Source organism: Podarcis cretensis, assembly GCF_951804945.1.
Source record: "Podarcis cretensis genome assembly, chromosome: 7".
NCBI lineage: Eukaryota > Metazoa > Chordata > Lepidosauria > Squamata > Lacertidae > Podarcis > Podarcis cretensis.
This window is the reverse complement of record NC_137176.1, coordinates 78,542,563-78,568,839: the sequence shown is the minus strand read 5'-3', so window position 1 is coordinate 78,568,839 and position 26,277 is coordinate 78,542,563. Positions and strand designations below refer to the sequence as shown.

General features: G+C 45.5%; 1 protein-coding gene and 1 long non-coding RNA gene across 2 annotated transcripts in view; both read left to right on the top strand.

Annotated features, from left to right (window-relative positions):
* SNTB1 (syntrophin beta 1) overlaps window positions 1-26,277 on the top strand; it is a 110,544-nt gene that overhangs the window by 30,468 nt on the left and 53,799 nt on the right. The window lies entirely within an intron of this gene.
* On the top strand, window positions 21,106-21,878 carry LOC307220620. The gene is made up of 2 exons (XR_013840998.1): window positions 21,106-21,423; window positions 21,472-21,878. It is a non-coding gene; the product is annotated as an uncharacterized lncRNA (long non-coding RNA).

Here is a 26,277-nt window from a genome sequence, read left to right as displayed (position 1 = left end):
ATTTAAAGACTATTTATTCCAACTCCAGCATTTTGAAACAACTGGATACTTGGATGATAGGCTTTTGTTTTGTTTTAAGTTTTCAGTTATTTTAAATATTCATATGGCACCTTTCAGAGGAGAAACTCTCTGAAGGTAGCTTCTAGCAACATGTCAGAATTTATGTTGTTGTTGTTTAGTCGTGTCCGACTCTTCGTGACCCCATGGACCAGAGCATGCCAGGCACTCCTGTCTTCCACTGCCTCCCGCAGCTTGGTCAAACTCATGCTGGTAGCTTCGAGAACACTGTCCAACCATCTCGTCCTCTGTCGTCCCCTTCTCCTTGTGCCCTCCATCTTTCACAACATCAGGGTCAGAATTTATAGTATACAATAAAAATGAAATGAATAAATAAATAAATAACCATTGCCCATGTTAGTTGGGGCTGATGGGGGTTGGTGTCCAACAACACTTTAAAGCAGGGGTCAGCAAACTTTTTTAGCAGGGGGCCGGTCCACTGTCCCTCAGACCTTGTTGGGGGCCGGACTAAGTTTTACAGCTGTATTCACTGTGGATGTTACACTTAGATCCTGTAGCATTTGTTAATGCAGTTTTATTATGTTGGGTGTTGTCATTTTTAGGGTGTGTTGCTTTGTATATTTTTAGAGCATATCATTTTGCACAATAGGTAGCTTTTTCTGGCTCACAAGCGTCATAGCATATCTGATTTTCTGCTGGTGTCTGATCTTCCTCCCAGTCACCTCTATGGCTCACTAGACTCTTCTGTCAAATGACGTTGTGTAAAGTTGACATACTTGTTTTGTACTTACAGAAAAAAGAAACAGACCTGTTATTAAAAAAAAAACGCTAGGATGATCAGCCCAGTAATTTGAGGTTTTTAAGGGATTAGCTGACCCTTTAATGGATTGTCTTGATTTCTAAGCACTTAATTGATAATTAATTGATTAAATATACTTGGATATTGTAAATGAGGCACGTTGGCCATGAGGAGCAGCTCTTGAGCTTTGCAACTCAGATTTGTTTCCTCCTGTGCAAATGTACAATTTCTCTGCCTTAATAAAAACAAAACCAAGGAAAAAGTCATCATTCAAACGAATATATTGCAAGAAGGACTTGTTTAAACAGATGAAAGGGTATATTAAATAAATAGAGATACTAAAGCGCTTGGAGGAAGAGCCACCATTAATCACAACCGGGAAGAGACTTCTCAAACAACTTTACGAGCAGGTAGAGAGTTTCCAAATTGAAGCTATGATCGCATGTTGCCGATAGGGCCAACTGTATATTGTGACATATTGCTGAAAGATACCTTTGGATACTTTGTCCCTAAAAGGCACCTTAGGAATATTTTTAAATAAATGATAACTTTTTATCATCCAGGTGTTCCTTTGGCCAGCTGGTAATCAATTAATTTACCCCACTTTTTAAGGCAAACCATGACAAAGCATTTCACAGGCATTTAATGAATACAGATGGCCACCATCTTTCCCAGACTGTTTTACCCCTTTTTCTTTTGGTTCGTTAAACTTCTGAGAGGTAGTTCAGATATCCCTGGCAGTGCATCTCTACAACCGCCGTTACATTTCTCTTTATAACTCCTCCTGGAATGCCACCAGTAGCTGTTGCTCTCATTGACTTTGTGTGTTGTTAGCTGGCTGCTGGATTGCAATAAAATTGATGGATCGACTGTAGCTCTGCCGGGTCAGAGGAACCAATTCACCGTGTGGCTTAGCGGACCCAGAAAGGACAGGATAACCCCGAAGACCTTCTAACCTGAAGCTGGAAATATTTTAATATTTTGTTGGAAGCGGCGCAGAGTGGCTGGGGAAGCCCAGCCAGATGGGCGGGGTATAAATAATAAATTATTGTTGTTGTTGTTGTTATTATTATTATTATTATTCTGCATGAAGCAACAAAGCACAGAGCTTGGTGCTTCTCAGTTCTTGTTTGAGATGTTCTCGACACCATAAGGAAACAAGAGAACTGTCACTGGTAGGGAGATACAGTGGTACCTCTGGTTAAGAACTTAATTCGTTCTGGAGGTCCGTTCTTAACCTGAGGTACCACTTTAGCTAATGGGGCCTCCCGCTGCCACTGTGCCGCCGCTGCACAACTTCTGTTCTCATCTTGAAGCAAAGTTCTTAACCCGAGGTACTATTTCTGGGTTGGTGGAGTCTGTAACCTGAAGTGTCTGTAACCTGAGGTACCACTGTATTGGAAGGAGATACGCAGGCATGCTGTTTGCAATGGGTGTTGTTGTTTTTTTAAAAAAAATCATAATCCCTGAATTCAGAGCCGGATTTATGTATGAGCTAAACAAGCTCATACATGACGGGACGTGGGTGGCACTGTGGGTTAAACCACAGAGCCTAGGGCTTGCCAATCAGAAGGTCGGTAGTTCGAATCCCCGCGACGGGGTGAGCTCCCGTTGCTCGGTCCCTGCTCCTGCCAACCTAGCAGTTCAAAAGCACGTCAAAGTGCAAGTAGATAAATAGGTACTGCTCTGGCAGGAAGGTAAACGGCGTTTCCGTGCGCTGCTCTGGTCTGCCAGCAGCGGCTTAGTCATGCTGGCCACATGACCCAGAAGCTGTATGCTGGCTCCTTCAGCCAATAAAGCGAGATGAGCGCCACAACCCCAGAGTCTGTCACGACTGGACCTAATGGCCAGGGGTCCCTTTACCTTTTTAAGCAAGCTATAGCTAAGGGCAGGGGTTGGCAACGTGCAGCCCATGGGCCGGATGCGGCCCACGAAGACCGTTTTACTGGCCCACAAGCCGCCCCGAACCGAGCCCCCTGCTCAGCGAGCCCTCCCCCGCACTGCGCTAAACCCTCACAGCACGGCGCAGAGACTCTCCAAGCGGTGCCAGAAATCATGTCTGCACATGCGCAGATACCAGTAATTGCATCTGCGCATGCCAGACGCTGAAAATCACTTTTGCGCAGGTGTGATTTTCGGCGTCTGGGCATGCACAGAAGCAGTTTTCAGCGTACATGCGCAGATGTGATTTCTGGCGTTGCGCTGCGCCGGTCTGGCCCATGGACGATCTCAATGGGAGTGATCCGGCCCATGACTGGTAAGCCTTGCCGACCCCTGGCTTAGAGCCCCACTCTCTTGGGGGCCCCCAAAAAAATTAAAAGGGAAAAAAACTGGATCTACATTTCCAAAATATAAGATAAAAAACAAATAAAACAAAACCTACATGCAGCAACAGTGTTTTGTGTTGTGTAGGCTCCTATGATGTAAGTAATGGGCTAGCATATATTCAACACAAGAAACTGTGGCAATTTGTTGTTAACAAAGGACAGCTGGACATATAAAGGGGGCCCTTTACCTTCCATAGCTTAGGGCCTCATCAAATCTAAATCCATCCCTGGCTGAATTGCCCCCAAATTTCTTCCATTCCAGGCTCTTCAGAGAGATGCAGGATTTGTCTGAATCTTCTACACATGACCATGACAGGGCTATAGGTGATTTAGTTCCCCCTTTCAATGCAAGCCCAGTGTCCTTTAAAGTTCGTTTTTTAAAAAGTGGCATTATTAGACTAGGGAGAGATAGAGAATCCGAGAACAGCAAAGTTTCCGTTCCCTGAACTATGTTTGCAGTGCAATGCCAGCACTAAATAACCCGGCGGGAATAAGGAGGCGTCATAATCTTGTTGATGATGCACCTTGTTCAGTAGTAAATAACAGAGCTGCCTGGATTGCCCTTCTTACAAAGGGAAACAAAGTTTTTCTTCCATAAACTGCAAGTGAAACATCAGCTGTTGGTATCACTGGGGATATTCCAACCTCCCACCCATGCAAACAAACAAACAAACAAACAAACAAACACCCTAATCCCTGGAGCAGATTCAGGGGGATACATGGGGAAGGGAGAGACTGGTTAAGTTACCATATTTTTTGCTCTATAAGACTCACTTTTTCCCTCCTTAAAAGTGAGAGGAAATGTGTTTGAGTCTTATGGAGCGAATGCAGGCTGCGCAGCTATCCCAGAAGCCAGAACAGCAAGAGGGATCACTGCTTTGACTGCGCAGCGATCCCTCTTGCTGTTCTGGCTTCTGAGATTCACAATATTTTTTTTCTTGTTTTCCTCCTCCAAAAACTAGGTGCATCTTGTGGTCTGGTGCGTCTTATAGAGCGAAAAAGACGGTATATTGCACAGCTAAAAGTCATTGTACTAAAACAACTTTTTAGTTGACTACTGTCCCATACATTTTGAGATCGCTGGGGAGAGGGATTGATTGTTACACCACTCTGGGATTCATAGCTCTCCAAGGGGGTCTCCGGACGACTCTTGGCACCCTTCACAAACTACAGTTCCCAGGGTTCCTTGAAGGAAGCCGTTCCTGTCGAAGTGGTCTAATAGTGCTTTAGATTTATGGTGCAGACGGTTGCCTGAGTTACAGTATTCCTTGTGGAGCAAATATTTCTCGGGCTCCTCTGGAAGCAAGCGAAGCCGTGCATATTAGTGAAAAACTGATTGTGCTCCAAAGTCAATCTGATGGTGAGGCAGGGGTTAGAATCATAGAATCATAGAGTTGGAAGAGACCACAAGGGCCATCGAGTCCAACCCCCTGCCAAGCAGGAAACACCATCAGAGCACTCCTGACATATGGTTGTCAAGCCTCTGCTTAAAGACCTCCAAAGAAGGAGACTCCACCACACTCCTTGGCAGCAAATTCCACTGTCAAACAGCTCTTACTGTCAGGAAGTTCTTCCTAATGTTTAGGTGGAATCTTTTTTCTTGTAGTTTGGAACCATTGCTCCATGTCCGCTTCTCTGGAGCAGCAGAAAACAACCTATCTCCCTCCTCTATGTGAAATCCTTTTATATATTTGAACATGGCTATCATATCACCCCTTAACCTCCTCTTCTCCAGGCTAAACATGCCCAGCTCCCTTAGCCGTTCCTCATAAGGCATCGTTTCCAGGCCTTGCGAAGGAGTTCTTTCTGCGACTCCAAATATGATGGTGAGTTAGTGTGAGAGAAGCTTATCCACCAGATCTCCCCAATGGGATCTTTAATTGGCTAAAAGTCAGCATTCTGCCCATAGAACCATAGTAGAGTTGGGACCGTGAGTGTCTTCTAGTCCAACCCCCTGCAAGGCATGAATAATAATAATAATAATAATAATAATAATAATAATAATAATAATAATTTATTTATACCCCACCCATCTGGCTGGGCTTCCCCTGCCACTCTGAGTGGCTTCCAACAAAATATTAAAATACCGTAAATCATCAAACATTAAAAGCTTCCCTAAACATCTCTTTGCCCAATGTGGGGGCTCGAACCCTTGACCCTGAGATTATGGGTCGCATATGCTATTGACTGAACTATCCCAGTGGGCAATGTCTTAATGCACCAGAGGAAGTGTTCGTTGGGAAACCACTCAAGGATTACAATAGCAATGTAGGTTTCAGCCACAAGCTTAGAAGGCTTCTCCCCTTTTTAAAGAGCCTTTTGTGTTTCTTTCAGCCTTTGCCGCCATGCCATATTTTCCACTGGTGGCAAACAAAGGCCTACATTGTGTCTTCAATAAACGGCCAGGCTTTGGACAAAACTGCAACCGCAGTACGTTTAACATTTTGTGCGATTGCCGCAAAGCATTTAAAAAGGAAATAAAAGTGGATGGTTCTGTTTATCTTCAGGCAGGCTCCTCTCAGAAATGGCTGCTTCCATTCTTTCTTTGGGTGGCCAACTTCCAGAAAGTTCACAAAAAACAGCCTGGCTAAGATGACCACCCCAGCTTAAACTTTTGTCCCCAGCACCCCAGTGACTACAACTGTGGTTTAAGGAGCCATTTGCTTGCTAGCTTATACAGTGGTTGTTGTTGTTGTTCAGTCGTTTAGTCGTGTCCGACTCTTCGTGACCCCATGGACCGGAGCACACCAGGCACTCCTGTCTTCCACTGCTTCCCACAATTTGGTCAGACTCATGTTTGTAGCTTTGAGAACACTGTCCAGTATACAGTGGTACCTTGGGTTAAGTACTTAATTTGTTCCGGAGGTCCGTTCTTAACCTGAAACTGTTCTTAACCTGAAGCACCACTTTAGCTAATGGGGCCTCTTGCTGCCGCCGCGCCGCCAGAGCCTGATTTCTGTTCTTATCCTGAAGCAAAGTTCTTAACCTGAAGCACTATTTCTGGGTTAGGGGAGTCTGTAACCTGAAGCGTATGTAACCTAAAGCGTATGTGGTACCACTGTAGATCTAAGTTTCTAACTTTCCCTACTTCTGTCAAGTGATTTGCAGGTTTTCTGCCATCTGGACATTGACCCAGACCTAAACCTGCTTAGCTTCAGCAAAGTGTAAGACTATATTGCTTGATGAGTCGCTGTCCTAGTTTAAGTTGCCCCAAAGAGCCTCATTTTTGCAAGTGGCTTGGTACATTTTATGTTCTTTGTGAATTTTTGTTTGCCTGAAACTTCTGATGTAATTATTTCCACTTTTATTGCAAGCAGGTCCTTTTTTTTTTTTTTTTGAGCCATGCTGTGTCAACAGTAAATACTTGCTGATCTTCATTAGAATTAGGAAACGTTGAACAGAAGTGGATTGATTTCGCAAAAGGATGTTTCACTGTAAAGTTTGCTTCCACTTATCACAGTGTTTTCTCCCTAAGTGTCTTAACCTAGAAACTATAGGAGAGACCCAGTCCAGTTCAAATGAAATGTTCAGGAGAGTAATCTTCATTCTTGGCAATTGAGCAATTGGAGAAGTTGCTAAAATGCCGTGCAGTTGCTCTCACAACAGGCTGAAAATTTTTGGGGCGGCTTTGCGGACAAGGTTGACGAAACAGGGCCTGCTGCCATCTCCAGAACACCAGTAGCAAAAACAGATATTTTCTGGAGTCACCATCAAGAGATGAAGTGCTCAAGCCCTGGAAAACCTTACTGAGATTTTTTGAAGGCAGAGCGAGAATATACGTACATTGGTACCTCGGGTTAAGTACTTAATTCATTCTGTTCTCATCCTGAAGCAAAGTTCTTAACCTGAGGTACTATTTCTGGCTTAGTGGAGTCTGTAACCTGAAACATATGTAACCTGAAGCTTATGTAACCTGAGGTACCACTGTATAAATATTGTTAGGGTAATGCCCGTGACGCGGTGAGCTCCTGTTGCCCTTTACCTTTACCTTTACATTCATATAGGAGTTTTTCTAGATACCTGAAGTGCCTCAAATGCATTATCTTGTAAATTGACCAAGGTAGACCCATGCTGAGGTACTCAGTTCTTGGCTGAACTGAAATTTGTACAAAGTGCCCCCGCCTTACTGCTCATTCTCATCACTTCTCTGCTGCAAAGACTCCCTGTTCTGGAAACTTCTGTAAGCATCTATAATTACTTCCGTCTTACTGCTTCCTAGATTCTCAAAGTGCTGCATCAGCTTTTAAGAATGTGCAATTAGTTAGCATTTCCGTGTGTGTGTGTGTGTGTGTGTGTGTGTGTGTATCTTTAAAAATGTCTTTCAAGTTGAAATCAAACGCATTCTGGTCCAGTGGAATCTGCTGAGCCTTTCATGTCCGCTTTGTCCACTGTTCCTCTCCATGTATAGCACTTGTTTTATTTTATGTTAGCAGATATTTTCCATGAGTCATCACTCCAAGTGGAAATTGATTATGCTGGGCCTGGTATTAAAGAGCAACATTAATATGTTAACAAAATTCTTAAGTAGGGGCTGTGCCAAAGTGCTGAATCCAGCTAACGCTGTCCCTCGGAATTGGAGAAAGGGAGAGGTACCGTATTTTTTGCTCTATAAGATTCACTTTTTCCCTCCTAAAAAGTAAGGGGAAATGTGTGTGCGTCTTATGGAGCGAATGCAGGCTGCACAGCTATCCCAGAAGCCAGAACAACAAGAGGGATTGCTGCTTTCGCTGCACAGCGATCCCTCTTGCTGTTCTGGCTTCTGAGATTCAGAATATTTTTTTTCTTGTTTTCCTCCTCCAAAAACTAGGTGCGTCTTGTGGTTTGGTGCTTCTTATAGAGCAAAAAATACGGTAATTTTGATTCTTCTAGAAGGCTGCCATTATTATTATTATTATTCAGCTCCCACGCAGACATGATTTCATGGGTTTCCTTTAACCATGGTTAAGTACTAAGGGAGCTGGGCATGTTTAGCCTGGAGAAGAGGAGGTTAAGGGGTGATATGATAGCCATGTTCAAATATATAAAAGGATGTCACATAGAGGAGGGAGAAAGGTTGTTTTCTGCTGCTCCAGAGAAGCGGACACGGAGCAATGGATCCAAACTACAAGAAAGAAGATTCCACCTAAACATTAGGAAGAACTTCCTGACAGTAAGAGCTGTTCGACAGTGGAATTTGCTGCCAAGGAGTGTGGTGGAGTCTCCTTCTTTGGAGGTCTTTAAGCAGAGGCTTGACAGCCATATGTCAGGAGTGCTCTGATGGTGTTTCCTGCTTGGCAGGGGGTTGGACTCGATGGCCCTTGTGGTCTCTTCCAACTCTATGATTCTATGATTCTACTACAGCTGCATCGAGGAAACCATGGTTAAGGCAACTTCCTTCCCCACCTAAATGCGAGTTATGAAGCAGATCCTGCTGATATCTCTCTCTTTACATCCTTCCAGGGAAAGCTTGGCAGACTCAACCATGGTTCTGCCATGTGCTTGGGATGCTAACCAGTCTGAAGGTGGCAAGCCATGCTTACCATTAACCATGGTTCAGCATTATGTCTCAACCGAACCTTAACAGAATGGCTGTGCTTTGGAAGAAAAAGTGCAAGTAGATAAATAGGTACCACTCCAGCAGGAAGGCAAACGGTGTTTCTGTGCGCTGCTCTGGTTTGCCAGAGGCGGCTTAGTCATGCTGGCTACATGAGGCGGAAGCTGTACGTGGGCTCCCTCGGTCAATAAAGTGAGATGAGCGCCACAACCCCAGAGTCAGTCACAACTGGACCTAATGGTCAGAGGTCCCTTTACTTTTACCTTTACAGTGTTTGCCTACCAGGGTAGAAAGGTTTTCACTAGCTGGTGGGAAACAGCAGGAGAGGGGCACACAGAACTGGGGCAAGGTGATGCACAAACTGGGTGCTTCTACAGAGAACATAGACAGGATGCAGGCAAGGTCTTCTGCATCAGATATTTAGGTAGCAAGCATGCTGGTGCAGGAGGAGATGGTCCTTTCGCCGTTGCATCCTCCTGAATATTCTGACATATTCTCTCTCTCTCTCTCTCTCTCTCTCTCTCTCTCTCTCACACACACACACACACACACCCCTACAACTGTAGGGGAACCTAAGCTTTTGTAGCTCTTCCTTACTGATTCTGTTGCTCAGATGTTCCATTGCACGACTCATGTCCACACTTCTGACAACATCAAACGTCACACATTGCTGCAGATGGAAAAGTTCGGTTTCGTTTGCATTTTAATGAGAAACAGCAACCCAATTGACACTCTTTGAACCAACACGCAAACCGAAACACAGCTAAGGTTTCAAAATGTGCACATCCCTGAGTTTTGCAATGCGCTTCTCCACCCAAACATTGTGTCCAAAAATGCATTACATTGGGGGAAATAGTTTGTAAAAATGGGCATATTAGTCAAAATTGCATACAAAATTGTGGTTTTGGTGGGAGTTGCACTTAAACACTGAACAATTTTCATGAAGATTTTTTATTTTAAAAGAATCCCTTTGTGATGTGCTGCAGAAATGAATCGTAGAGTTGGAAGGGACCCCGTTCTGGAAGTTGCTCGTGCCAATTAGTCATGTAGGTGCATAAGAATTTAAGAAGTGTCGCACTGGATCTGGCCAGGATCTAGATCCAGGATCTGGATGTGATCCAGCCCATCTAATCTCATAGGGGGCTGCAAATCATGAGAGCAGGCACTGTGAAAAATCACGATACAGAAAAAACCGTGAAGCCAGCCAATGCCTCTACTGAGCTCTGCCCTTATTTCAGACATTGTGATATATCGGAATATCACAACGTTGAAAGCCAGAGATTGCCCAGCCCTTGTCTGCAGAAAACCTGCAAGCCGGACATGAGTGCAATTGTGGAAGTGCCTGCAGTAGATGAACAGCGACGAAGCCTGCATTGTTTAAAACAACAATAGCAACATATCCGTGTCGTTTGGATGATTCCAGGGGATTTACTAGTCCGTGGCGCTGTGGGTTAAAGCCTCAGCGCCTAGGGCTTGCCGATCGAAAGGTCAGCGGTTCGAATCCCTGCGGCGGGGTGCGCTCCCGCTGCTCGGTCCCAGCGCCTGCCAACCTAGCAGTTCGAAAGCACCTCCGGGTGCAAGTAGATAAATAGGGACCGCTTACCAGCGGGAAGGTAAACGGCGTTTCCGTGTGCGGCTCTGGCTCGCCAGAGCAGCGATGTCACGCTGGCCACGTGACCCGGAAGTGTCTCCGGACAGCGCTGGCCCCTGGCCTCTTGAGTGAGATGGGCGCACAACCCCAGAGTCTGTCAAGACTGGCCCGTACGGGCAGGGGTACCTTTACCTTTTAATTGCCAGGCTGAGGTGGGTGATAATAAAGGATTTGGAAGTAAGCATTAGTCTCCCAACGCTTTTTGCTGTGGCTTATCGCTGTGTCTCCCATCATTCTTTTTGTCCTTTAGTTTCGATGAAGCACAGAGTACCCAGAGCTGGCTGTAAACAAGGCCACCAAGTCGCCGATACATTCTGTTATTACAGCTCTCATCCAGTGCTGTAAGGACACACCATGCTTAAAAGTGGGGCAGGGGAGAGGGAATCTGTTCTGACCCAAATTCTGTCCCACACCCAAAAAAAGCTGGCGTTTGCGGGTCCTGTATAAGTTATGCACATGAAGCGGAATTTGCGTGGATTATGTTATAACAGGGAACAGAGGAGGGGAAGAAGAAGAAGAAGAAGAAGAAGAAGAAGAAGAAGAAGAAGAAGAAGAAGAAGAATTGCAGTGGCAGCAGCCAAATAATGCTGAATATATCTTGCCACCTGGTCTGCACACACAGCAGAATGAAGTGAGAGAATGCTAGCAGTCTGGGGTAGTGGTTAGAGCAGGGATTTGAGCACTCCAGATGTTGTTGGAGTCCAAATTCCATGAGCTCCAGCTGGCAGGACCAGTGGTACCAGCAATTATGGGAGTTACAGACCAACCAACTGCTGGAGGGGGCAAAGTTTACCAAATGCTGGGTTTAGAGGCCTGGATCAGGACCGAGAAGACTCAGATGCAATCTCCTACTCAGCCAGGAAGCTCACTGTGGGACCTTGACTGAGCAGACTCAGTCTACTGATCTGTCATGGTTGCTGTGAGAATAGAATAAGGAATAGTATGGCGTAATGGTTAGAGTGTTGGGCTATGACCTGGGTGACCAGGGTTCGAATCCCCACTCAGCCATGAAGCTCACTGGTCCACCTTGCAGTCAATCACTGCCTCTCAGCCTAAGGTACCTCCAAAGAAGAATGGAAGCTTAAGTTGACGGAATATGCACAACTTTCAGGCTTAACATATAGAATAAGAGAACAAGAAGAACATATGTTTAAAGAAGATTTGAATATGTTTCTTGAATATATGGGGGAAATTGTGTCCACTTGAAAACGTTGGCAGAATTAAGATAAAATCAACAGCGTAAATAAGTTTTGATGGTTGCGTGTCGAGGTCCCTAGGTCCACCCCAATAACTCACACATCACACAGAAATTTTTGTTTAAGATTTTTGGCATAATTTTGGCCACAACTTTATTAAAATACAAATTTGTGAGTGGTTGTGTAGGCAATGCACGGGCGAAAAGAGGAAGCCCTAGCCTCGTGCAAGGAGTTTTACTATTTCTGGCTGTCAATCAATAAATGGCAACATTAACTTCTTCCCAACAACAAGGGAAGCCCCAATCGCATCAGTGGCCAACGATCAATTAGCCCGCCCCCCAACTTTGGAGTGTCCTGGCGGCCCCCACCACAACACGTGCTCTCCATGAAGGAGAACACGCTATGTAATAATGGAATGCTGAATGTTAGTTTATGTAAAATATGCAGGGATTTATGATATGCAAAATAAACCATGGAAAGAGAAGAAGGGAAGTCAGTAATATTTTAAGGTTAAATGAATACAGTGGTACCTCGGGTTAAGTACTTAATTCGTTCCAGAGGTCAGTACTTAACCTGAAACTGTTCTTAACCCGAAGCACCACTTTAGCTAATGGGGCCTCCTGCTGCTACCATGCCGCCGTAGCACAATTTCTGTTCTCATCCTGAAGCAAAGTTCTTAACCCGAGGTACTATTTCTGGGTTAGCAGAGTCTGTAACCTGAAGCGCATGTAACCTAAAGCGTATGTAACCCAAGGTACCACTGTACTCTAAATTGTAAAACAGAATGTGTGTGTGTGTGTGTGTGAGAGAGAGAGAGAGAGAGAGAGAGAGAGAGAGAGAAATGGGGAGGAGAACTATGTATCCCTCATGAAATACCGTATTTTTCGCTCTATAGGATGCACCTGACCATAAGAAACATCTAGCTTTAGAGGGGGAGAACAAGAAAAAAAAAATATTTCCCTCTCTGCACAGCACCCCTTCAGCGAAGCAGCAGGAGAAACGGAGCCCCTTCCATTTCTCCTCCCACTTCGCTGAAGGGGCGCTGCGCAGAGAGGGAAAGCTGCGCAGCGCCTCTCCAGCGAAGCGAAGCCAGGAGAGCGAGAGGGATCGGTGCGCACCCGCTGCACTCCAGAGGCTTCACGTTGCTTTCACTGAAGCCATAGAGCCTGCATTCGCTCCATAAGACGCACACACAATTCCCCTTACTTTTTAGGAGGGGAAAAGGTCTCTTATAGAGTGAAAAATACGGTAGTCTATCCAGCTCCATATTGTCTACACTGACTGGCAGAAGCTCTCTGTGATTTGAGATAAGGGTTTCTCTCTGGTGCACCTGGAGATCTTGAGGATTGAACCTTGGAACTTGCAAAGCAGATCCTCTTACCACTGAGACATAGCCCTTCCCCTGAAACTAGGTTGGGACTCTTGATCTCAGGGTCGTAGGTTTGAACCCCATGTTGGGTGAAAAATTCCTGAATAGCAGGGGGTTGGACTAGATGGCCCTTGTGGTCATCTTCGTGCCCGACAAGTCTTTGAAATATATTAAATTTCTCTATATGCAGAAGAGAGAGCAGTTGGCGCAATAGCTCCTGCATTATGCAACACTTTCCGGGGGGGGGGGATGATGATGCAGGTGCTGACATTATATAGATTTTGGCGTGCGGTGAAGATAGTCTTCTTTTAGCTCTAGCATATTAGGAATGTTAATTTTGATCTGGTCCTGTGTTCTTTTAGAGATCTCTATGATGGTAAAGGTAAAGGTAAAGGTACCCCTGCCCGTACGGGCCAGTCTTGACAGACTCTGGGGTTGTGCGCCCATCTCACTTAAGAGGCCAGGGGCCAGCGCTGTCCGGAGACACTTCCGGGTCACGTGGCCAGCGTGACATCGCTGCTCTGGCGAGCCAGAGCCGCACACGGAAACGCCGTTTACCTTCCTGCTGGTAAGCGGTCCCTATTTATCTACTTGCACCCGGAGGTGCTTTCGAACTGCTAGGTTGGCAGGCGCTGGGACCGAGCAGCGGGAGCGCACCCCGCCGCAGGGATTCGAACCGCCGACCTTTCGATCGGCAAGCCCTAGGCGCTGAGGCTTTAACCCACAGCGCCACCTGCGTCCCGTCTCTCTATGATGGTGGGCAACTCATAAATCGTGAACAGAAATAACACAGACCAGACCTCAGTTTCCCTTGGGGATGTTTTGGAGGACGTGTGTTGCTGGTCTTGACTTTACAGAACAGATGGCGAAACTGGGTTTGTAGTTTGTTTGTTTTCCCCATCCAGAAAAAAACAAAACAAACGGCTTCTGCTCAGAACTTGGCATTGCCAATAAAGTGTTCCAGTAAAAGGGGTTTGTGTGTCTAATTCAATTGGAAATTACAGTCAAAAACCATTAGCTCAGAATGCTCTCCGTCACTGGAATGCCAGCACCACCGTCGGAATAAAAATGCATGCTGTGCATAGACTCATTGCTAGAGCGAAGTTAAAATTCTGCAGTAAGGAGAAGCTGGATTCTGTGACCAGCATAAAGTATGCAACTTGAGCTGATTTGCGCTTGTTTTGTTCTATAAGACTCACTTTTTCCCTCCTAAAAGGTAAGGGGAAATGTGTGTGCGTCTTGTGGAGCGAATGCAGGCTGCGCAGCTATCCCAGAAGCCAGAACAGCAAGAGGGATTGCTGCTTTCACTGCGCAGCGATCCGTCTTGCTGTTCTGGCTACTGAGATTCAGAATATTTTTTTTCTTGTTTTCCTCCTCCAAAAACTAGGTGCGTCTTGTGGTTTGGTGCGTCTTATAGAGCAAAAAATACAGTGTTCTGCTTCTGCAAGGCAGGGAAAACTGCAAAGAACTATGCAGGTCACTGATGTGCTGCCATGTGAAATTCTTCTTTTGTTTCTGAGAGACGCATAGGCTGATTTCAGCTGTAATGGCCAGGATCCTGGCTAACCCTGAAGAGTCATAGAGTTGGAAGGGACTATGAGGGTTATCTAGTCCATGGGTAGGCAAACTATGGCCCGAGGGCTGGATCTGGCCCAATCGCCTTCTCAATCCGGCCCGCGGATGGTCCGGGAATCAGCGTGTTTTTACATGAGTAGAATGTGCCCTTTTATTAAAAATGTATCTCTGTGTTATTTGTGGGGCCTGCCTGGTGTTTTTACATGAGTGGAATGTGTGCTTTTATTTAAAATGGATCCCTGGGTTATTTGTGGGGCATAGGAATTTGTGTTTGTTTTTTTCTTCCCCAAAATATAGTCTGGCCCCCAACAAGGTCTGAGGGACAGTGGACCGGCCCCCTGCTGAAAAAGTTTGCTGACCCCTGAAGTCCAGCCCCCGGCAATGCAGGAATATTTTGGCCCAACATGGGGCTTTAACGTGAGGAGATTTAAGATTCCCACGCTCTACTGAGTGAGGTGTCAGACCCCATGGAGAAGCCCCCACCATAATGGACTTGGAATTGTTCATGCAAGTCAGAGGCAGCCCAACGTGCCTCGTCTCACAGACGTCTCGACTCAGCCTTGCCCCCGATAACCTCTCTGACCACAAGCCAAGCCTTAAAACCAGAGTTCCTACTTTGAGTGATACGGCAAGTTGAAGTTAGTTCAAAATGGAAGCAGCTGCTTTCTGTTTCCTCATCTTGGCCATACTGGAAGAAGAGACAGGATCAAGTTCATGCACATAATGCTAAACCTGTGATTTAGGGTTTAACATCCAAACCATGGTCACAGTCGCGCACGTCTTACGAAAAGGGCTAGAAATTTGGTTTTACTTTCTTTTGTAAAAAGTTTAGATTCTCAGTGGAAATTTGTGTGTGTGTGTGTGTGTGTGTGTGTGTGTGTCAGATGCCAGAATAAGTATATCATGGGTATTTATTTCAAGGAATAAAGAATCATATGAGAGAGGGACATGAGGAGAGAGACCCTATAACCTTTGGCATTTGGCAGATCATAGATTCCAGTTCCCCTCAGGCCAAACTGCCTCTGTGCCGTTCTCTAAATGAATTTGCATTGGGTAAAATCTCTAGAAAGGAAAGCCACAGCGAATTTTGTCTGTCTGCCTGGACTCTTCTTCTTTTAAACGACCCTGGAGAGATTCCGACTTCGTTTTTAATATAATGTTGCTTCCTTTGAAGGGAAGGACGAATGCAGCTGGGGGGGGGGGGAACCTGAGATAAGACAGTTTGCTTTTATGATTTAGATAGTGTCGTAAAGGCAACATTTTATGGAATAATGAAGGAGCCTCTTTCCTTCCTGTGCAGAGCGTGGCCGTAACAAGCCGTCCCGACCAGTTCATCTAACATTGCAGCTGTGTTTTTGTTCCGAAACAGGACCTGAGCGGAGCAAGTGATAAAATATGAGCTTAAATACCAGGGATGTTTCCCACTCTTTCTCACGGACATCAAGACCTGCCCTTGCAGCTAGGGAGTGGATTGTATGTCCGGTAGAACGGAATCTCCTCTTTGGCCTCAGATTTCCCTTTGGAAGATTGAAGCGGTGTTTGTTTTAGTGCGGAACGGTTAAGAATTGGGATGGGGTGCAGTGTTGTGACTTGCGGCGGGTCAGCAGATCCATGGGTACCGGTTTTGATGAATCTGCTCTGCGTCCGCAGTCAGAGGCAGCGATGCTTCTGAAAATCAGTTGCTGGAAACGGAAGGAAGGCAGAGTGCTCTTGGACAAGATGGGCCATTGGGCAGACCCAGCAGGCCACTTCTCATCCAGCTGGGATAGCTCCGTTGGTAGAGCATGAGACTCTGAATCTCAAGGTTGTGGGTTCTATTCCCACGTTGGGCAAAAGATCCCACACTGATGACCCTTGGGGTCCCTTCCAGCTCTACAGCTTTATGATTTTATGATCCTAAATCTAGCCTTGCCTTGGTAGCCAGGCAGAATTTGGTTTTGCCATGAGCATCCTCTCTCCACTCTTCTGAGGGTCTTCTGAGATCACCGTATTTTTCGCTCCGTAAGACACACCTGACCATAAGATGCACCTAGTTTTTAGAGAAGGAAAACAAGGGAAAAAAATATTCTGCGCAGAGCGTGTAAGCGGCTCTCGCTTTTCTTGCTTTAAAGCAAGCAAAGCGAGAGCCGCTTACATGGCTTCTGTCCCGCTTTGTGCAGCTCTCACTTTGCTTGTCCATCCCTCCTCCCACTGGCGTAGCGTGGGGGGTGCAGGGGGGCCGGCCGCACCAGGCGCAACATCTGGGGGTTAGGGTTAGGGGGCGCAAATCCACGGGTTAGGAGGCGCAAATTACTTGCCTTGCCCCGGGTGCTGACAACCCACGCTATGCCACTGCTTTACAGTGAGGCAGGAGGAGGGGCAGTTGGGAGCCATAGCTCCCGTCCATCCCTACTCCTGCCTCACTGTAAAGCCAGCAGAGCAAGAGCCGCTGACACGCTCTCTGCGACTCTTGCTTTAAAGCAAAAAAAGCAAGAGTCTCGCAGAGCGGCTCTTGCTCTGCTGGCTTCGCAGTGAGTGACGGACGGGAGCCATGGCTCCGACTCTGGAAGCATCCCTCAGCTCACGACTGCAGCGGCAGCCAAGGGATCCCTCTGCCGTCCAGTACATTCGCTCCATAAGACGCACAGACATTTCCCCTTACTTTTTAGGAGGAAAAAAGTGCGGAAAAATACAGTACTCTGAACTTGATTCCCTGCACGACTAGTGTTGAGGTTACCCTGCCTTCTTCAACAGCTGTGGAAAGAGGGCAGGAGATTATCTGTTTACAATTTATTTGTAAATATTCAATAAACCATTTCCATTCTTTTATAAAAAGTTTGTTGATTTCTTATTCTTCCGGTAAGTTTTGCCATTTCTTCATATTCCATAATTTTTGTATCCATTCTTCCTTTGTTGGGACTTCTTTCCATTTTTGGTCTTGCTTTGGAGTCCAGGATACCCTTTATGGTCCTTTCTAACTCTGAATTTTGAACCAAAGACTCCACTACATTAGTAAAGAAAAAGCGCTTTAAATGTGTTATAACACGGTGACACCAGAGTTCCGTCTTTCGCCAATGTTATTTCCCATTATGAGGTTTACAACACGCTTGTCCTGAAACTTTTTTTTTATGTGTCTAGATCCAGCTGTAGTACAATCAGCAGTATAAAGAGACAAAGGTTTTCAAAGAACATGACACTTTGGGCCACAGAAGTGCGAGTCACATGCTTGTTTGCTAACCCCACATGCAAACATTCCCTGCACATAGAAGAGTAGCATGTCAACGTGACGGGTGTGCTAATTTTCTATGTGCAGGGAGGTTTCCCCCCCCCTCAAGAGGGGAAACCTGGCGTTCAAGCTGGTTGCCCTGTAGTGTGCAGCACAGTTTAGGAAAAACCTTTATTAGTGTTTGGTTCTCCTGTTTACTGATCCTGGCTTTCTGTATTCTTTGCTGGGAAAATGCACTAAGGTTTCTCACATGGAACGCAAGAAGCAGAACTATCGGTTTAACCTTACCATAATAGCAAGATAAGAACACCAATTTGGGAAGGACAGGTGTTAAAAGGACTGCGCCGGCAACGGTTATCTGATAAGAGCCAGTGACTCAGGAAGATGAATTGTCTGGAAACTGCAGTATCGTTTTTTTAGAACTCAGTGGAAGCATATAAAACGATTCCCAGCAGGCAAGAGTCAACATCCTTGGGCAGAGTAACACGTCCTGGCAGAATCAGGGAAATTTAAAAATGTGAAATATAATCGTTTAAATCAAGCGTTCAGAATTTGTCTTGCTGAATAAATGGAGTACTTTTCTTTTTTGCCTGCAAGCTGTTAGGAACTTAGGGAATGTCCGTACACAGAGTCAGACCATTGGCCCATCGACTTCAGCATTGTGAGTTGAGGACCCTCCACCCGCATAGGATTATAATAAGACACACAGACATGTTATTTTAGGTTAATGGGCAAAATTAGGCCACAACCTTTATTGGTTACAGCATGTGAGTAGTACTGGCTTAGGCACTGGATGAAACAGCGATACAAGACTCCACCCCACACAGCCGAGAGTCATATCAGGGTTAACAACCAATGGGAGCAGCTTGTTGATGCAAATACAACTGGAAGCTCCCCCATGACGTCACTGGGGGTCGTGCCATGGCCCTAGCCACCAGCAGCACATTGGACAGCATCCACGACCGCCGGATTCCTTTAACGGAATACCCAAAAAAGGAGGGGTAGATGATGGCGTATACCCAATCCTCCAACACAGCACACATATTCCTATGCCTATCTGCCACCCGAGCCAAAAGGCTCGCTGCCAACACCCTCACAGCTGCAACCAATTCCTAATACTTCTGATGATGTCTGCCAACCACACATCCTTTCCTTGATCAGAAAGATGGATGTCATCGTCACGAAACAAAAATGTTAAGTTGTGGGTGAACATATCAGACGACACAGCGATTCTTCAAACAGCTCTTGTTTATTCAGAGGCCAGAACAGAACTGAACTGAAGGGTTCAGCCAGCCTGCTTATATAGAGCTCCAGTACAACGTAACTGTAACAATTTTCTAAAACTATCCAATCACTGAACGTCACTTTCGATCCCTTATTTGCATAACTATCTACAGTATCCCCCTGCTGGCCCAGGGTGAGAACTTCAGTACATAACAAAAAACACATCACTGAATCGGATGTCAGGGTGTGCAGTCACATGGCCATTCATATATAGCAGCTTGCGGGCCACTGCACGATTCAGAACAGGAACAGAATGAGAGAAGAGGGCTGCCGTGGCTGTTTAAATGCATTTAGCCCCGCACACCAGCCGGCCCTATTGGTTGGCTGGGAGGCTTGGCTGCGGCAGCAGAACCAATCAGGAAGCTATTCCTGCTCACAATCCCTCCCCTCTGGGAGGAGGAGAGGCTTTGTCAACACTGACTGACAGCATCTCTGCATGGTTTCAGGCAGGGGACATTCCCGGCCCTATCTAGTGATACTGCAACTTGAACTTGGGACCGTCTGCATGCAAAGCAGATGATTTCCCCAATCGTCCGGAAGCCAGGATGCGTTTCTAGTTCTCCTGGAAACCAAACTCAGCAGCTGAAGTTTTAGGTGCTAGTCATACAACCGCATTCCCCTCGTGATTTAAACCGTGGTTAGAGAAACATTCTGGTGTCTTTGCTGCAAGCTGCTTCGCACCTGCGAGTCATCCCTTGATCGCAGTGGGAGTTAAGCGCACAAGTTGCGTGTGCAAACGTGATCACATAGCTAAGTATTAAAACTTTATTGATTTCGGTGTGATTCACTCCTGCCTCACTTTGTCTGGATTACAGTCCGTGTTAGAAACTCGGATATGCAAACTAGCCGCACCTTAAAGCTAGGTTGTAGTCACCATAACAGAATCATAGATAAATCATAGAATTATAAAGTTGGAAAGGGACCCTGAGGATCATGGATCATCTAGTCCAGCCCCCTGCAATGCAGGAATTTGCAACTGTCCCATACAGGGATTGAACTTGCAACCTTGGCATTATCAGTGTCTATGTGCCATTTTCCCCACGGGATATTACTATTACTACTACTATTACTATTACTACAGTGGTGCCCCGCAAGACGAATGCCTCGCAAGACGGAAAACACACTAGACGAAAGGGTTTTCCATTTTGGAGGTGCTTCGCAAAACGAATTTCCCTATGGGCTTGCTTCGCAAGACGAAAATGTCTTGCGAGTTCCTGCGGGGTTTTTTTCCTTTCGCCCCCTTTTTCTAAGCCGCTAAGCCGCTTATCAGCTGATCCGCTAAGCCGCTAAGCCGCTTATCAGCTGATCCGCTAAGCCGCTAAGCCGCTTAACAGCTGATCCGCTAAGCCGCTTATCAGCTGATCCGCTAAGCCGCTTATCAGCTGATCCGCTAAGCCCCTAAGCCGCTAAGAGCGCTAATCCGCTAAGCCGCTAATGGGCTTGCTTCGCAAGACAAAAAAACCGCAAGACGAAGAGACTCGCGGAACGGATTCTTTTCGTCTTGCAAGGCACCACTGTATTACAGTGGTACCTTCGGTTACATACGCTTCAGGTTACATACGTTTCAGGTTACAGACTCCGCTAACCCAGAAATAGTTCCTCAGGTTAATACTGGGAGCACCCAGGGAACTTGTGTGTGTGTGTGTTTGCATGCAGGTGAGAGAGATCTGAGAAACTGCAGATGAGAGACATTATAAATGTTAAATTGTTTATCTCGCTGTGACATTTGCGGCAAAGCTAGGACTTAGTTGTTGTCCTTTAAAAACCAGGAGACAAATTGACAGTGGCAAGGACCCTAAAGGCCAGCTTGCTGATGGCAACCAGCACTGTTTGTTTTATTCTGTTGTCCTTTCCTAGATGACAAGGCTTCGGAGAGGATTGGGGCTGATATATAGGGCATTATACACCCAGGTGTATAATGGAATCATAGAATTGTAGAGTTGGAAGGGACCACAGAGATCATCTAGTCGAACCCCCTGCAATGCAGGAATCTTTTGTCCAACGTGAGTTTCAAACCCATGACTCTTGAGTTTATGTCTCTTGCTCTACCAACTAAGCTGTCTCATTCCTTAATAGTCAATGAGAGCAGTGCAATCTAAAGTATTACACTCTCTCTCTCTCTCTCTCTGTCTATAATAATATAATTGTCAGGGGCTCAGGAGCAGAGGCACAGGGGAGAGAGGAAATGGAGAGCGAAGGGGAAGAATCTGAGGGCAGCGTAGGGGAGTATGACAGTGGCACGAGAGATTCCATGAGCTTCTCCAGCGAATCAGAAGATTCCCAGAGGGGGGCGCCGAGGGCCAGGGCAAGGGGGGTCCCAGGGGGGATGCACCAGAAGCAAGGGGCCAGCGGAGAGTCCCAAAGCAGCAGCGGGAGATCAGGACCAGCTCCTCCACCAGAGCGTAGTGGGGGGGAAGAGTCCCAGGTATCAGGGCCAGCGTCTCCTCCAGCAGGGAGAGAAGATGAGTCAGGGCTGACCACGCTTCTATCGGAGAGTGAGGGAACGGAGGGGAGGTCAGGTCCAGCTAGCCTCCCCGAAGGGGGGAGCAGTGACAGGAGCAGTGTAACGGTCAGGAGAAAGGTTGCCGGCTGGGCGCACGCGCCAAGTTCGAATGTACAGGCGCGCGGGAAAGCAGAAAACCTGGATTGGGAACCAGGTCCTAAAGCCCGCCGGAGGTGGGGGGAAGACTCAGGGGACTCAGCGTCAGAAGAGTCTAGGAAGGGCAAGACCCCAGCGGACAGGCGGACCCAGAGGAGGAAAGAGCAAAGGAAGAGGTGGAGCAAGGCTAGAGTCTTAAACTGGTGTCTGGGGGGAGGAGATTCAGACGGAGCTTCAGCGGTCTAGAGTTTGAGACGTAGAGCTGCGCGCCGCGGCTTTGAAATCGAAACTGAACTTCAATAAAGACTTTTGTATATAACAACGAACTGGCGTTGGTCCTTTGTGAGTTGGGACCTCGGGCAGCTCTGACAATAATAATAATAATTTATTATTTTTACCCTGCCCATCTGGCTGGGCTTCCAAAAAAAATATTAAAATACTGTAATACATCAAACATTAAAAGCTTCCCTAAACAGGGCTGCCTTCAGATGTCTTCTAAAAGTCTGGTAGTTGTTCTCTTTGACATCTGGTGGGAGGGCGTTCCACAGGGAGGGCACCACTACCGAGAAGGCCCTCTGCCTGGTTCCCTGTACTGTATTTTTTGCTCTATAAGACTCACCTTTTCCCTCCTAAAAAGTAAGGGGAAATGTGTGTGTGTTATGGAGTGAATGCAGGCTGCGCAGCTATCCCAGAAGCCAGAACAGCAAGAGGGATTGCTGCTTTCACTGTGCAGCGATTCCTCTTGCTGTTCTGGCTTCTGAGATTCAGAATATTTTTTTTCTTGTTTTCCTCCTCCAAAAACTAGGTGCATCTTGTGGTCTGGTGCATCTTATAGAGCGAAAAATACGGTAACTATCACTGCCTGGTTCCCTGTAACTGGTTCCCTGTAACTATCTGTCTTTCTCTGGTTCATGTTCAGATGGTGAATGTGCTGGACAGAGTTGGTTCACTGAGTTCATAGGATTTGAAGGGTCTCCAAGGGTCATATAGTCCAACCCCCCAAAAAGCACTAATAGGTGCTGGACACCAGAGAGAGAGAGAGAGAGAGAGAGAGAGAGAGAGAGAGATTAAAGTAAGCAACAACACAAACTTCTCCCTGCATGTTCACCATCTTTTAAAAAACGAGACAAAAGGTCAGGGAAGTTGGAGAATAAGGACAAACTCCAGATAGCTTCCCAGCTAAATTTTTAAACTTCTTGTTAATGTACTTTTGGGTGGACTCAAGGCTTGTGGAATCTGCCTTGTTTTGGGGTGGTTTTTTACACTATACAGTAGAGAGAGAGAGCAAGGTAGCATCTTGTGTTGTTAATGCTCAGAGTAGACCCTTGAAATTAATGGACCTGTGTATCTACTGTGAGGATGACAAACACTGAATGCAACCCAAAATGTCTTCCCCGCCTTCGCCATTAGGTCCCCGGGCAGGTTGCAGCAACAGAGTAGACAATTATAAAAAGACGGATTAAACAGTTGCAATTATAAAACAAGTAAAACCATTCCAAATGGAGCAGAACAGCATAAAATCAACAACAGAGGTGGGTCACACAGAAACAAAAATACCTCAACTCTCAAATACCCATGGGTAAGTGGCATGTTTTCAGCATGGGGCAGAAGCTATACAATGAAGATGCATCTATTTGGGGGTGCGTGAGAGTCTTCCACAATCTAGAGCAAGGTTTCCCCCAAAAAGGATCTCCAGCAGCTGTTTTTGGACTACAGTTCCCATCACGCTGGACCATTTGTCTTGCTAGCTAGGGATGATGGGAGTTGTAGTTCAGACACAGCTGGAGACCCATTTTGGGGAAGCCCTGATCTAGAGGTTGCCACAAAGATAGCTCTCTTCCAGGCCACCTCTCCCAAACTTCTGAGGGAACCTGGTTCAAAAGATGTACAAGTCAAAGAACTATGAGTCCAGGAATTTGCTTTGAGCATCAGAACTGGAGCACACAGAGAAAGGCATGACTTTTAGCTCCTCTCCAGCTAAAGACATGGGAATCAGAAATCTTTGCAAATCAGATAAATTAAATTATCTTGCAGTCCTCTGATTACTGGCATTATTCTGATGGTTTTTGAAGAGTGGGCGTCTGTTCCTAATCCTCAGTATGTTCAGGCAAGAGAATCCGAAGGAATAATGACACTTGCCAGCTCATGCCGTACGGATGTAACGATAAGGGTTATCTGCAAGTTATGTAAGTATTCCTAACACCAAGGCTAACTGAGATAAACGGTGATTGCTAGAAGGTAAGACAAATACTGTCTCGTTGCCAAGAACATGTGACATACAGGCGCCTCCATTCTCCAATTTGCTCACTCATATAATCCCGATAAATGGTCTTACGGCAAAGCGAAAACTGGTAGAGGGACAAAGGGTTATCCTATGACGGCAGGGCCCAAGAATCAGGAACAACTTCAGTAAAACACCCAGATTACATAATCTGTTTCCAGACAATGAAAAAAACCTGCCTAGACATATTAAGCAGTTTTTTCCCCCTAGGGGAAAAGTCGTTGCAGTCCAAAATGCAGCAATTGGAAAGATCCTGTTGAGTGAGCCATGCAGAGGCTCAAAAATGGTGCGCTGACAGGAAATTTGTCACAATCCAAGTTTGAACAAGGAAACTGGCCTCCAATCAGAGGTTGCCAGCTATTTTGGCTTGTGTGCACATGTGGATTTTAGAGCGAGTGTTGTTGGCGTCACCTCCTCTGATCACTCCTCGCCGCAAGCTCCCCAAATCAGGTCACTCAAGGAAACACACATGCACACATACTGCTTTTCCAAGGGATCTGGGTAAAAGGTAGCTCCGGTAGAACACATCTGAGCCTTGAAAAAGCACACAGATCCGAAAGAGGAAGCAGAAAAGAGTTTCGCTCATCCAACTTCCTCCTTCAGCTCTCCGCACTTTTTTCCGAGACCTTGAGGTCATCGTTAATAGCTCAATGAAAATGCCAGGAAAGGAATTGATAGCGAAACTGCCAATATCTTTTTATATATATACATTTTAATTGATTTTTTAACATATCAGTTCCAACAGTCATACAACATAACTTCTCATCTCATACAATATTTTAGACTTCTGTCAACACCTCTGATGATTTTCCATTCTTTATCACTGATTCTGCATTTCTTAATTTCTGTATTACGTCTAATTATCCTTGACTAATAATTCTCTTCATAGTCTTTCTTGCAATATTTTAAAGAATCCACTTTACAAAACTTCTTGCAGTCCTACTAGCATAGTCTGTTCATCACAATTACTTTTCAGATAGTTCATATATTTACTCCAGTCTTCTAAGAATCTCTGATCCTTCCTGTTAATTTATCTAATTCTGCATAGTCCATCAACTTCATCCTCCATTCTTCTTTTGTCGGTAATTCTTCTTGCTTCCATTTTTGTGCCAGTAATATTATTGATGCTGTCATTGCATATAAAAACAACTTACAATCCTGTCTATTAATATGATTTCCTACAATGCCAAGTAAAAATGATTCTGGTTTCTTAATAAATGTATATTTCAACATCTTTTTCATCTCATTATAAATCATTTCCCAGAATTTTTTCACTTTTTTACATTTCCACCACATGTGATAAAAAGTTCCTTCCTTTAGTGAAACTGTCAATATAATGCCATTGTACAAATCTATGGCACAACCGCATTTGGAGTACCGTGTAAAGTTCTGGTTGCCTCACCTCAAAAAGGATATTGTAGAGTTGGAAAAGGTTCAGAAAATGGCGACCAAAATGCTTGATTTATAAATCACAGCAATTTTGGGCCCTTTAGAATTCCCAGGCAACTCTGGGTACCTTCTGCCAGTCTGCTTGTTTATTTTGAGAAGTGACTCGTCTGCTCGCTGTTCATTTGTACAGCTCTCAACGTATCGTAACCCAATTTTGCATCGTGGTTTCCGAAGACCAAGGAGCGGGTTTGGGTCTGTGTTTGTATACAGTTGAATGCCATTTTAAATTAAGATGGCAGATGGATAGCTCATTTGGTAGTGCACAAGACTCCTTGTGGGTTGTGGGTTCAAGTCCCATGTTGGACGAAAAGATTCCTCCATTGCAGGGGATGGGACTAGATGATTCCTGGGGTCCAACTCTGCAATTCTATGCTTCTGTGGAGCCTTTCAAAATCACACTGATTTTAATCATTGATTAGGAGCTGCGTGAATCATTTGCTTTCTTAGGATTCCTGAACTGTACAGTGGTGCCTTGGGTTAAGTACTTAATTCATTCTGGAGGTCTGTTCTTAACCTGAAACTGTTCTTAACCTGAAGCACCACTTTAGCTAATGGGGCCTCCTGCTGCCACTGCGTCGCTGGAGCACGATTTCTGTTGTCATCCTGAAGCAAAGTTCTTAACCTGAAACACTATTTCTGGGTTAGCGGAGTGTGTAACCTGAAGCGTCTGTAACCTGAAGCGTATGTAACCCAAGGAACCACTGTACTGAGTATGAGACTGCTAGTACATTTAAGCATGGGAAAGTGAAGTCAACATTCAGTGGGATAAAATTTGGGCCAAATACATTATTAGTCTGTATACAAATATTTTCAATGAGCTTTCATTGTTATGACCCTGCCAAAGTGAAGGACCCTTTGTTGAGATGGGGTATGGTGAAAGGTGTTCATCTCAATATGTAGTAGAAGCGTCCTGTAGCTTTCATTATTTTGTAGCATTATAAAACCAAGTACCTTGTTGTGTAAACTTACTGAACTACTTTCATCCTTCAGT